The following is a 12,044-nucleotide window of genomic DNA, read 5'->3' as shown; positions in this document are numbered from 1 at the left end:
CTTGGGAACCCTAAAGTAATAACATAAAAGTGTTTAGTCTTTGGGGTTGCTGGATTTGCCCTGTGAGTTTGACAGTGCAGACCACAACCAAAAGAGTTGTGTGGGTACATAGGAAAGACAGTAAAATAAGAAGTTGTAGTTCTCTGCCAGGAATTAGCAATAAAATGAAATTTGCATCCAAGTTTCTGTGAGCAAAATCATACTGTTCTTTTTCAATAGATGAGTCTACAGAGGAATTGTGGTTGTTCACATCCACACATCTTTATATATGGCAGCTTTATAATTGAAATATCAGCAGCTCAGAAACAAATACCAAAAGTAAATACTTTTTCCTTCACTTTACTTCAGTGAATTGTTAACAGCTGTTGCTTCTACTGCAGTTTGGGAATATTCTGTAAAAAGAGAAGAAACTGCATGGTCTGAAGTCCAGTTCCTATGTATTCCTTCATCAGAGGCTTATGACAGTGGCTTGTGCATCTCTGTGGATGTGCTTGAATTCCTCCTGCTAAGCTCAGTGAGCTACAGAGAGCCTGGGCTTGTATGGGTCTGTACCTTACACCGTGTTACACTGCTGCTGAGCGACTGTGAAGCTCATCTGTACTGGCAGACCTTTGGATAAACACGTTGGGCAGTCAATACCCTTCACTTCTGGGGCTCCCACTGTCTGTGTTACATAGTGTTGGGGCAGAGTGTAGTGAACTCAGAGTAATGGGGAGGAACCTGTTTGCCCCCTTTGCCAATCCCCTGTCGTGGTCACTGCAGTGGAATCCATTGCACAAGGGTTTCTCTGACTACAGGACCATTGCTCCCAGCCAGTAGATGCATTACCCACCTTTCTTGTGTCCCATGGCAGTTGCTCTGTGATTGAGAGGCTTGATGTTCCAGAAAAATTGTCAAATTCATGTGCCATTGTGAGATTTCCCATACAGAGAGTCATGAGGTGTGAAAGCACATGTTTTCCTGAGCAACAGGGCTTAGCAACCCTATGTCTCTCTCTGTTATAAATATCTGAAGCTGTGGCTGATCCTTCTTTTATTTCAAATACAGGTGGAATTGGTTGGAAGGCTAGAAAGCTGTTAAGAAGGCATTCAGTAAGACTATATGAAACTAACTGTTGAGCACTGTTTTCTTGGAAAGCCAGATATTGTATAATTACTCCATTTTATTTGTTTTGCTTCTGATGCCTTCAAGTGTGTTTGGGTAATTTTCCCTCATTACCATAAGGGATAAAATTTACATTCCCATAAAGCAATAAAGACAAAACCAAAAAACACGTTCTTGCTTCCAGAAGCTGAAGATGTAAGAAAACACCAAACACTTAAGAGCCTGTAGTAAAACCCTGAGCTGGCAATGCTGCTCCTGTTCTCTTATAGCAGGATACATAATACATGCTCCCGCAGAAAGCAGCAGTGTTCAGCTTCCAGGGAGCACACCCAGACTTCTCGAGGAAACCCAGAAACCACAGCAAAGAGGCAGATTGAAAGGATCCCCTAACGAGTAAATACATCCAGGGCTTTTAGTTCCCCATCTGCTGTATTGACAAATGCATGTGAGCTGTTTTGCCAGCAGATATCACTATGTGTGTCCAAATTACAAGTGAGAATGAGAGAGAAAAAGCATTTCTCTACTCATAAGTGACAGGCAGATTTAGGAATGTCTGCTGGAGTTTATGTGCATTATTAGGCACATTTTTAATTCTTTTGTCAACCTCTATTATGAGGTCATTTCACTTCAATGCAAATTAAACCATAATTTTTCACCTTCTTATGTTATTTTTTTCCATAATATATATTTTTAATGTGTTGCTCAATCATGGCCCACTAGAACAACATAAAAGCCTCTAACTGTCTGAATTGAACTACTGTGGCCTTTCTTGTCAAAAAGAGCTCCTGGATTTATTTCTGTGTACATTGACACTATAAAATGTTACTTTCTTTTCTCTCTTCTGCAGGCAAAGAGCTATAAAAATCAAGTTTCATTGTCATTTCAACCTTTGTTCTAAAACATTATGATGTGTAGAAAATTGATTATACAGGAATTTAGTATATACAACAAAAGGAAACTTTGTTGAAATCCAGAGGGCCATTTCTGTTCATTTGATAAATGTATTAGTTTCTTTGGTTTCCTGAATTACCAGGTAAAGGGCAACATTTTCCAGATCTAACTAATTTCACTGAAACATATGAAAGACAAATACCAGAAGTCAAACCTAACATATTCTTCCCATGGGCCTTAAAAAAAACCACCCCAAACTCTTTATTTTGAAAACCTAAAGTTAGAGTTCAAAATTAAACGGATGATTCATGTGAGATATGTGAACTGAACAACACATCGAGCTGTTGCACCAGCTGATATGGCCTGGATTTTCTCAGCACTGCTAAAGAAAAGAAACAAGAGGTGAAAAAAAATAGATTGCTGTGCTGCTCCATCTACTCAAGTGTTGCCATATCTCAGGGTCACAACAAAGCAGACCCTCTTTGGGGATCTCTCTGTGCCTGGGACAGAGATTTCTGCTCCATGGGTCAAACTTTGCTCCCTTTGTCTGCCCTGGGCATGGAGGAGCTGGGTGCTGGACACTCTGTAAGCAGAGGGTGCAGCTCAGTAGTGCTGGCCCTGCACAGCCTTTGCTTCCACAGCTCTGCAGCCCTGTGCTGCTCCCCCATGAACCTACTCTCTCCTGCTGGCACCTTCCTGGATGTGGAGGGCAGCAGAAGGCTCCCATCCCATCCCATCCCATCCCATCCCATCCCATTGAAATTCTCTGATGTGTGTACAATTGCTTTAGAGACTCTTGATCTCACAATCACAAGCAAAGGGTCCTACTAGGTTTTGCCATGGATCTTGCCAGTGTGAGGGGTACAGCAGCTTCTGCAGTCAAGCAGCAGGAGAAAAAAGCAATTCAAACTAATAATTATCCATTCACTGGCAAAATCACAGTATATTATATTTCTTGCTGAAGATACTAAAAGAAGAAATCACGTTCTTGTGTCTGATATAGCAGACTATAAACATGGTAAAAATTCTAATATATGCTGTTGCCTTTTTTCTCTTTTTGAGTAACAATAACTTTATGCAAACAGATATGTTCCCAAACTGGACAAATGAGAATCTTTGATTTAATCTACTATCTGAGAGGTGTTACGGTCCCCAGCAAATATTAACCTCTGCTTCTTGATGAAAAAAGAACCTCTTTGCCAGTGTCAGTCACATTTATTTCAGTCTAGACGAAACAGCTCTTAGGTGTTGTAGGGAGAAACAATGATGTCTGAGTGCCTCCTGGAGAACATTCAAACCTTGAGCATATTTTGGTTTGTACTGGAGTTGAACTTGATGTGATAGGTCTGGAAAAATATAGAGCTGACAGTCTATATACACAACTGGGTTTTTAGTCCACACGGATAATGAGACCTAAGCACCCAGCCACTTTTTTTTGTGCCACTGTCAATTTAGAGTGCATTTTAAAATGAACAGTGGGGTTATGTGGGTCTATTAATTACAGTAATTGTTTCCTGCGTGGAAACCACATGTATGAGATGTGAAAGGCGCGTGTGTGTGAGAAGGAACGCTGGCGTGTGTGAGACTGGAGCAATTCCCTTTGAAGATTTTTTTTAATCCCTAGAGAGGGAGCTTGTAATGAGCAACAACATTTATGCTGGGAACTTCAATGCTCCTTGTTGCCCCATCCGTTGCCTTGCCTTTCACATGGAGATTAAAGTCAGTGGTTGAAGCTGCACCTCCTTTTCCCATGTGGCTGATATAAATTCTACATCAAATGGAAAGGAGGAAGGGCAGGTTTGGTTGTCAGCAAAAAATGAAGGAGAGGTCTGAGAGTGGCAGGAGCAGGGGCTCAGTTCTCATTAATCTGGAGGGCAGCAGAAGAGTAAACATAAAACCTTGGGAAGATGCCTACTGTGCCCTTTTAACAAAGAGCCTGTGAGCGGCATAATAAGAGCAATGGTGATGGCTAAATGGGAAAATGCTTTTCCTAAAGGTTACCTGTTAATGGATATGATAGGAAATTAATGCAGATTTTTATAGATTTTTCTAAATTTGTATAAAACTTGAATGCTTTGATTTGTGCATTAAGCAAGTGCAATAATGATCCTGTAGTTTAATTTCTAACCTGTGTTCTGTTACAAGTCTCTCAGTTTTAACTTTCATAAGGTAGTTGTCTTTCTGCCTGGTTATGGTATTTTTTTCTAGTGCAGAACAATGCCAGAGGAAAAATGTTTGGGAAAAGTTTGGGATTAATCTCATATTCTTGAAATGCAGAATGTTATATCCTCTTTTACATCTCAAATGTGGCTCAACCCATGTGTGTCCCTGTGGAACAGCTTAGTTTGGAGAGAAGAGGGAAAAAAATTCAGGAACACATTATGACAGAGGGGAGCCAGACAGTGTGGGTTTATTAGGGAAGAGCTATGCTGGGAAGAGAGACAGTGGATCTCCTGAGACATCTAAGAGCAGGTAGTCTGCATGTTGGAGTCATAGCATGGGCATAAATCCCTCCTCAAAGGCAAGAGGGTTCATAGTTATATTGTCATTCTTTCAGCTTGATTGTCGCAGCATTTGCATATTCTCATTTTTTTTTTCTTCTGTGCTGATGTCCTGTTCTCTGTTCACCCACACAGAAGATGAGTGGCAGAGGCTCTGTTCTGATATACCCAGAGATATAAAAGCATGAAGAGTAGAATTAGCACAAGGTTGTTTATCCAAAACTTAGTTTGGGAAAGTCCGTGTGCATGAACATGGGAAAACTTACTCTAGACACAACTGGGACATTAAACAGTCAGAAATCAAAATTTTTCCTTCTCTAGTCAATCCTATTTCCCCTTTTTGCTTCCACTTGCTTTCCTGGGGAAATATATTTGTTTATACTGCCTCTTTTACCTCTTCTCATCCCACACGAAGATATATGCAAAGACATCAAGGTTCAGAGACAAGACCATGAAATAAAACTCTTTGTTAGTTCACCTAGATACTTGAACCACCACAGAAGATTACTACAAAGATTTTAGGCTGGGGTAGACTTTGGTACTTTCTGAACAGAGCTGAGCATCAGAAAAGATTTATGTCAGCAGTGAAATCCAGTTAAGAGGAAACCACATTTTTCTCACTCAAGAACTCTGTTGCTGCCTCATACTGTTTACTAACTTAGTGAAATTATTTCAGAATTTTTCCAGAGTTTAACAAGAAGGTTGATGATATTTGATTCTGTGCTGATTTTGATGAGTAATAAATGGTTTATTTGAAGCCACTGCTTTAGTTCCAGGTAACATCACGTCACTTGAGAATTAAATATCCAGCTGGGCCAAATGAAGAAATAGCTGTGCTTTACTCCTGGCCCAGTGACCCTCTTCTCCTTTTTCCAGGAGGTGAATTTTGCAGTTCTGTCCAGTGTTCACACAGTGAAGTCAATGGAAAGCTTTAAAATTCTTGGCTCTGTTGTCTGTACACCAATTGATGGGACAGGACTCTCATGGCAGTTTTCTTGTGGCATAGTCAGGGCAGAAGGAAATTTGTTCTTACCTGGGCTTATTCACCAGAACAAGGAGGCTCAGCTGGCTTTTGCAATGTGAACATTCCAGCAGAGAAATAACTCTGGCAGATGCTCTCATGCTAGTGCATTGATACACAAAAGGATAAAGTTCTTGTGAGCTCATTAAGTTCTGAGCACCAGAAAAGGAAATTAAGAAAAAGATGAATCTGACAAGGAATCTGTGTTTGATTTGAGCAGGTGTTCTGAGTGAAAGTGAAAAATAAAATATTTTCTTCCTGAAACTTTCACCTATTTTAAAACTCTGCATATTTTGAAGTATTTTTATGATGAACAAGTAATCTATGCAAATATTAATGTAGTAAAATTTAATTAAGATTAAATAGGTCAATTGTTTTAAATGCATGATTTAAAATAGTGTCTTCAATCAAATAAATAAACATAATAGACTCTATAAGTGAACTACATCAACCTAATGGCTTGCTATATTTTTATTTGCCTTATTAATGAAGAAAAACCAAACTTCTGCCTGAGTTATTTTATGTTTAGGCATGATTAAAGGTTCTTGCAGCATCAGGGGATATTAATAGGCAATTATATTTTCAGTTTAAAATGGATTGATTATTCCTTCCTGAGAGAACAGCAATGCACAGACAAACTGCATAGAAATAACATGTCAGCAATGTCATACTACTGTACAGATTTTAAAGATAAATTTCCATCTGGCAAACAGACATTCAGGAAGGAACTTCTGTTAATGTGGCTTTCACACAAAAGTTCATCGGGATAAATTCTCACTCGAGGATTCATTTCTACTTCTCACACTTGGCAAATGTTATTTTACTCTAGACGTTTCTTAAAGAGATTGAGTAGAAAAAAGGAAAAGATAAGGAAAAAGCTGTGTTTCTTCTCTTGTTCCACTGGCAGTTTTGGACTACTCAGATGGTCCTCCTAAAAACCAAGAGCCAAACAGAAAAACAAATAGAATTAAAAAACAAACAACAGCTACAAACCGAGAACAAAAATGCTGTGTAACTATTAATACTTCACTGAGAAGTTCAATGTGGTGAACAAACAACAGTTAATTTAACCTCTGTGAGGAAAGATAAATAATAAAAACCCCATTCCCGAATTAGAAGGCAGTAAGAGAGCCTGAGCATATTGGATTGATATCCCTGCTGGATTCAGTGGTCTTTGCAGAAGGTCTCCTCTCATCTGAGCAAGGTCAGGGCTCCTGACTGCCATGGGATGCTCTTTTTTCTTTCACCCCAGTGCTAACTCAGCATCACACAAGGTAAGATAATGCAATAATACACAGATATTCACTAGAGAACACATTGAATTTGTTTCCCTGAGTTACATACCATCAATAAACATGAAGAATTATACTCTGTTACTCTAATGCCACTTGAACATAGCGTTGACCACTATGGTGTTCAAGGACTATTTGCAAAACAGGCACTGCATGTTTTGTGAGGGCAGCAAAATCAGTCAGACAAAAAACCATACAATACTTCAATTAAGCATACTGTAATAGGCAGTTATCTTTGCTCATGGAATTAAGTTACTGGTATTGAACTGCTACTGGTAAAAAAAGCAAATATTAAATCCAGCAGAAGAAATGAATGGAGGTGGTTGAAAGACAGAATTTTAAACAGGAATGGCAGCTGGAATTTCAAAAGTTCATCCTGAGTTGAAATGAAGTGTCAGACTCAGAAATTTATTTAGGGAGAAAAATATTGAAAATGATATTAAAATATGTTCAACTACATTGAAATTTCAAATGGTGATGAGATCAATTGTTCATGCAAAATACTTTAAAAATTATTAATCTATTTTTGTAAAGGAATGCAGAATTCCTTTACGTATTTGATTGTCATTAATTTTTTAATAACATTTCAGATTCAAAAATTTTAAGTAGACTTGACTGACACATGCTTAGTCACAAGGAAAGATGCAGCTGATTCATGAGCACTTTGTCTTTGAAAGCCAATTGTATAATACTCATGAGGCATGTTCCATGCAACTTATGAGATCTCTTGAGATGAATAGTTTAAAACAATATGGTCTGTAGTCTTTGCCACTAATAGGAGTTCCCCAAATCTGTCTAAGGCAGAGTGTGCTTTTTGGATACTTTTTTATTTACACTGCATGTCGCCTTCCCAATGGCCACTGTAGATTTGTTCCCCATTTTACAGAAAGCTGATTTATGTGCCAGTTGACTCTCTGTGGTTCCCTGAAATGAAGGTTTGTTTTAAAAGTGAACTATATTGTAACTCAACCTGGTAAGTGTGGGAGACAGCTGTCTGCAGTTCATATTTTGAAATATTGTTTTAATAATTGTTTCTTTCCTTTTCTTAAATCAGTGGTTGAATATTGCTATTACGGGATTTTAGGTAGAAACACCCATTTCTTATAAGAGAAACAGACTTCCAGAGCACGAGGCTTGGAGATAGGGCACCTGTTAATTATTTTCTCAATCAGTCACAAACTGGAATCTGGATTCAAACAATTCCTCAGACACTGAGATGAATGGAAAAAAGAAGTTAGTTGGTAACAGCCAAATTAGAAAACTGTCTCTGGCTGAGCAATGAGCTTTAAAATGGAGGAGAGGAGGAATGAACAGGGCTTGTTTTCTCTGTGACAAACAGGGTGAGGCTGGCTTAGATGGAGAAGCCAAGATGAGCAAGTAGGTCAGAAAATGAACTTCAAGTCAATGAAGAGGGTGAACAGGTTGGATGCCGAAGTCAAAAGTCATTGGTTTCTTTGCTGGAAGTACTCATTGAGTATAAAAATTTGCCAATCTGCTTAGCAATCTGAGTATACATTAACTTGCCTAATATTAGCTAGCCAGGTTTCAACCTAAACCCCATTTGTTTTTGTAATCACCTACAGAATTACTACAGAGCATAAAGCTCTGAACTTAACAGATTCTGGATAAATAAGGCCTTGATTCATCAGTATTTGCCAGATCAAATAATTTCTTAGTACACATCCTTTAGACCCCATGATTTCTTATGGTCCTGCATAATAAACTGTTTGTGCAATTAGCAATAAATTTGTCACTGTAAGTCACTCTCTAAAGCTGGGAACAAGTATAACATTTATCAGTGTGTTAGAGTTTGCAGTTAAAAATAGCCATCCTGTTTTTATATGGCCAAGGCACTTTCAGTCTTGTTTTCTCCAGCTCTGTTGATACAGGGAAGGTAACAGAATCGGCACTGAGTATGTGATAGAGAATGGTATTCCTTGTACAGAAATGAAGATTATTTGCTGAAGGAAAATCTGCCAATTTTGAATTCATTGCATCACCACCTCCTCCAGCATTGTCTTTTGGGCTTTAATGAATATTTATCACTACTTGTTTTAATTGCAACAGGCCTTATCTGAAATGTGCATTCTGGTGGTATTGATGTCAATACACTAAACAAATGTGCAAAGTTGACACATCACACAAACCCAACCAGTGTGTGGCTGTAGCTCTCAGGAACTCACACACAGCAAAGGACTTTGGTCACCCTGGGCTCCTGAGGTGCAGCACAAGCCCCTAAGGGGCCAGGCTGGCAGATGTCTTTGCACCAAGCTCCATGGTGAAGTTCCTGAGGCTGCTGCCCACGCTACTGAGAATGGCATTTAGATTGAGTAATGTGGCATTTACTTCCATAGCCTTCGCCAGAACTGGTAGTTATTTATTTGGAAATCTCAGACATGAGGTGTTATTTGATTTAGGGAGCAGTCTGTGTAATTTAGATATCCTTAGGCTCCTTAGAAGACACCTTAATTCATACCATTTCCTTGATTAGCTGATTCCTAATTAAATTTAGTGTGCTGTATATATTTATTTAATTTGCAGTATATTTTTATTACCTTTGGTTTAGTTTTGTAATAGATTTTTTAGGCCACTTGTCCATTAGCTTTACAAAATCAAAACTGATGCAATATACAAGAAAGAGTTAACTTGTAAGTGGCCTCTTTTATATCAGTAGGAGAACAATCTGAGCCCCCACAAAAATCATATCTGACCTATGTGTGGAGGGTAGTGCTGAGCAAAGTTGAAGTCTGAGAAAGAAAAGGGGGAGACTTGGGGCTAGAAGGATTCCAAAGAAAGGATTTAATTATATTGGAATTAACTCTAAACCATTCAACTGGACTGAAACAAAATTAATTATAAAGCATTTGTTTTGAAGAAGCTGAGCCAGAAAAAGCACAATGCTGCCAAATAATATTTAATAATTGTATTCAAAAATTAGAAAAAAGAACCCTTTGGGACTCTTAGTAGATCATTGAAACCAACTGCTCTTTTGATGAAGTATGTGTCTTTCTCAGATTAAATTACAGGGGCTGTCTCATGTTCTCATGAGATTCTGTAAACCTATATTACATTATTTTAGTAAAAGCAAAGTAAAAAGAATTAATTGGTGATCATAGACTTTCTAAGGAAGGGCAGAGCAGAATTTTAACGAGCAGTTACTCAGCTGTCTGTTTTACTGCTTTTCCCCCAACCTGAGCCTCTCGTTTTCTATGGCACTAGGAGAAAGTACTTTTCTTGAACAATTTCACATTTCCTGGCCCTGCTCATGTCTTCCAAGTGATGACGTGTCTTAGAAAATAGGGCAACAGAGAGTGAGTGATGGTTCTTGAGTGAGTTGGGAAAAAACACAAGGAAATCTTAACAAAGAGAGAAAGTGATGTGTTTACCTTTTGCTTTGGTTTCAGCCATGTCTAGACACTGCTTTATGGGCTTAATGGTAACCACAGGAACTAGGAGAGAGTCATCTCACTCATTAGTGCCTCCTTCAGACATTGGCTTCAAGGAGACATTAGGCAGTGCCACTGAAATTTCCACTATCGGGTCTAACAGGACCTGAGGGTGTGATTTTGGCTTCTTGAAAACAAAAATCTTGAGTGCTGTTGGTGTGTTCCTCAAAACGCATCCAGCTCTGGTACAGGCTGCTCACAAGAATGCAACTCTCCCTTGAAACTTGAATATGGGTGCACATTCACTGCTAACTAACTTCAGGCAATGCCTCAATGTTTGTGTTGGTTTGATGGATAAGGCTTTCTGAGATGTTTTGCGTAGAGAACTCAAATGTAGTCACAAATGAGAAAAATGTTAATTGGATCAGACAGCTCTGTGTTAGATCTCAGGTGCCCCACAGCTGTGAGCCTTTTTTCTTTTCAACAGTGTTTTAGTCAAGAAGTGGAATTAATGTTTGGTTTGTCTTAACATTTCTGATTTTTTTTCTGGCTTAACATGGCTCCTTTCTTGCCCATTTTGAGACTCCCACTGGGAGATAATTGAAGTTCCTCCTGGGAGAGTTTCTGCAGAAAAACTGTGGCATTTTTTTCAGGCTCTTTTTCTGTTTTGCTTCACTTAAAATTGATGGAAATATGGCTAGATGCATTGATCAATTTTTAACAAGGCTATGGGTGACAAAAGTAGGCAGAATGGCTGATGTGCAGTTTTCTAATAAAACACAGCTAAGGCTCTTGGATTTTTAGGCATTAGATTTATCATTTTTCTACTGTGTTAGGCAGATTTTAATGTCTTAAATTTAATGAAAACATTTCTTGACAACATACCCTGTGAAGGGTGGGCTGTGTGTGGAGCAGCATGGAGGATGGAAAGACTAACTTGGCACTCCATATGTGGGCCTCTTAATGCTCTCCTAACAGGACTTATCCTCACAGGTATGCTTCTCCCAGGATGTTTCTTCAGTAGGGAAATTTGTACTGTCCCTTCCAGATTTTAGTGAAAGAAAAGCCAGTGCTGAGTGTGCTGACTTTGCTCCCACATAGAGGTGTTAAATCTTTGTCCAAAGTTCAAATCAGGAGCTCTCCTTAAATTAAGAGGGATTTGGAAATCTCTCAAGGGTTTTGCAGCTCTCTACTGCAACAATGTAGGGTTATAGAATTGTTTAGGTTAGAAAACACCTCTAAGATCAACCCAGCACTACCAATTCCATCACTAAACCATATCCCTAAGTGCCATATCTACATGTCTTTTAAATCCCTCCAGGGATGGTGACACCACCCCTTCCCTGGGCAGCCTGTCCCAGTGCTTGACAACCCTTTTGGTGAAGATATTTTTCCCTAATATCCAACCTAAACCTCCCCATGTGAACTTCATGGCCTTGGAAACCTCATGAAAGTTTCTGCTGCAACAAGGTGAAGGAGTGGAAATAAAGATTGCTGGCCAGGTTTATAATTGCCGAGTGGCCTTTTGTGTATGAGTACTTAGTGATTATCCATGACCCTGCTCCTGCAAAACAATTTAACCCCATCCAGGAAAGGCTCTGGATTTACTGGAGACCTACAATTAAGGTACCTTAATTTCTAAGAAATGAAGACATCTAAGAAAACCTTAATTTCTTTTTTTCCCCCCACAAATTTGATATTGTGAATCAGAAGTAAATAAGAGCAAAATACGTCTGGAAGCTGAGGGATAAAATGGAGAAATATGAGAAAACATGTGGGTCATATCTTGATGGAAGTCCTTGCTTTCCAGAAGAGCAACAGTGCCTCCCTGCAGGTGGGGAACCTGTAG

The sequence above is a fragment of the Zosterops lateralis genome, assembly GCF_965231275.1.
Source record: "Zosterops lateralis genome assembly, chromosome: 3".
NCBI classification, from domain to species: domain Eukaryota; kingdom Metazoa; phylum Chordata; class Aves; order Passeriformes; family Zosteropidae; genus Zosterops; species Zosterops lateralis.
This window is presented reverse-complemented; position numbering follows the sequence as displayed.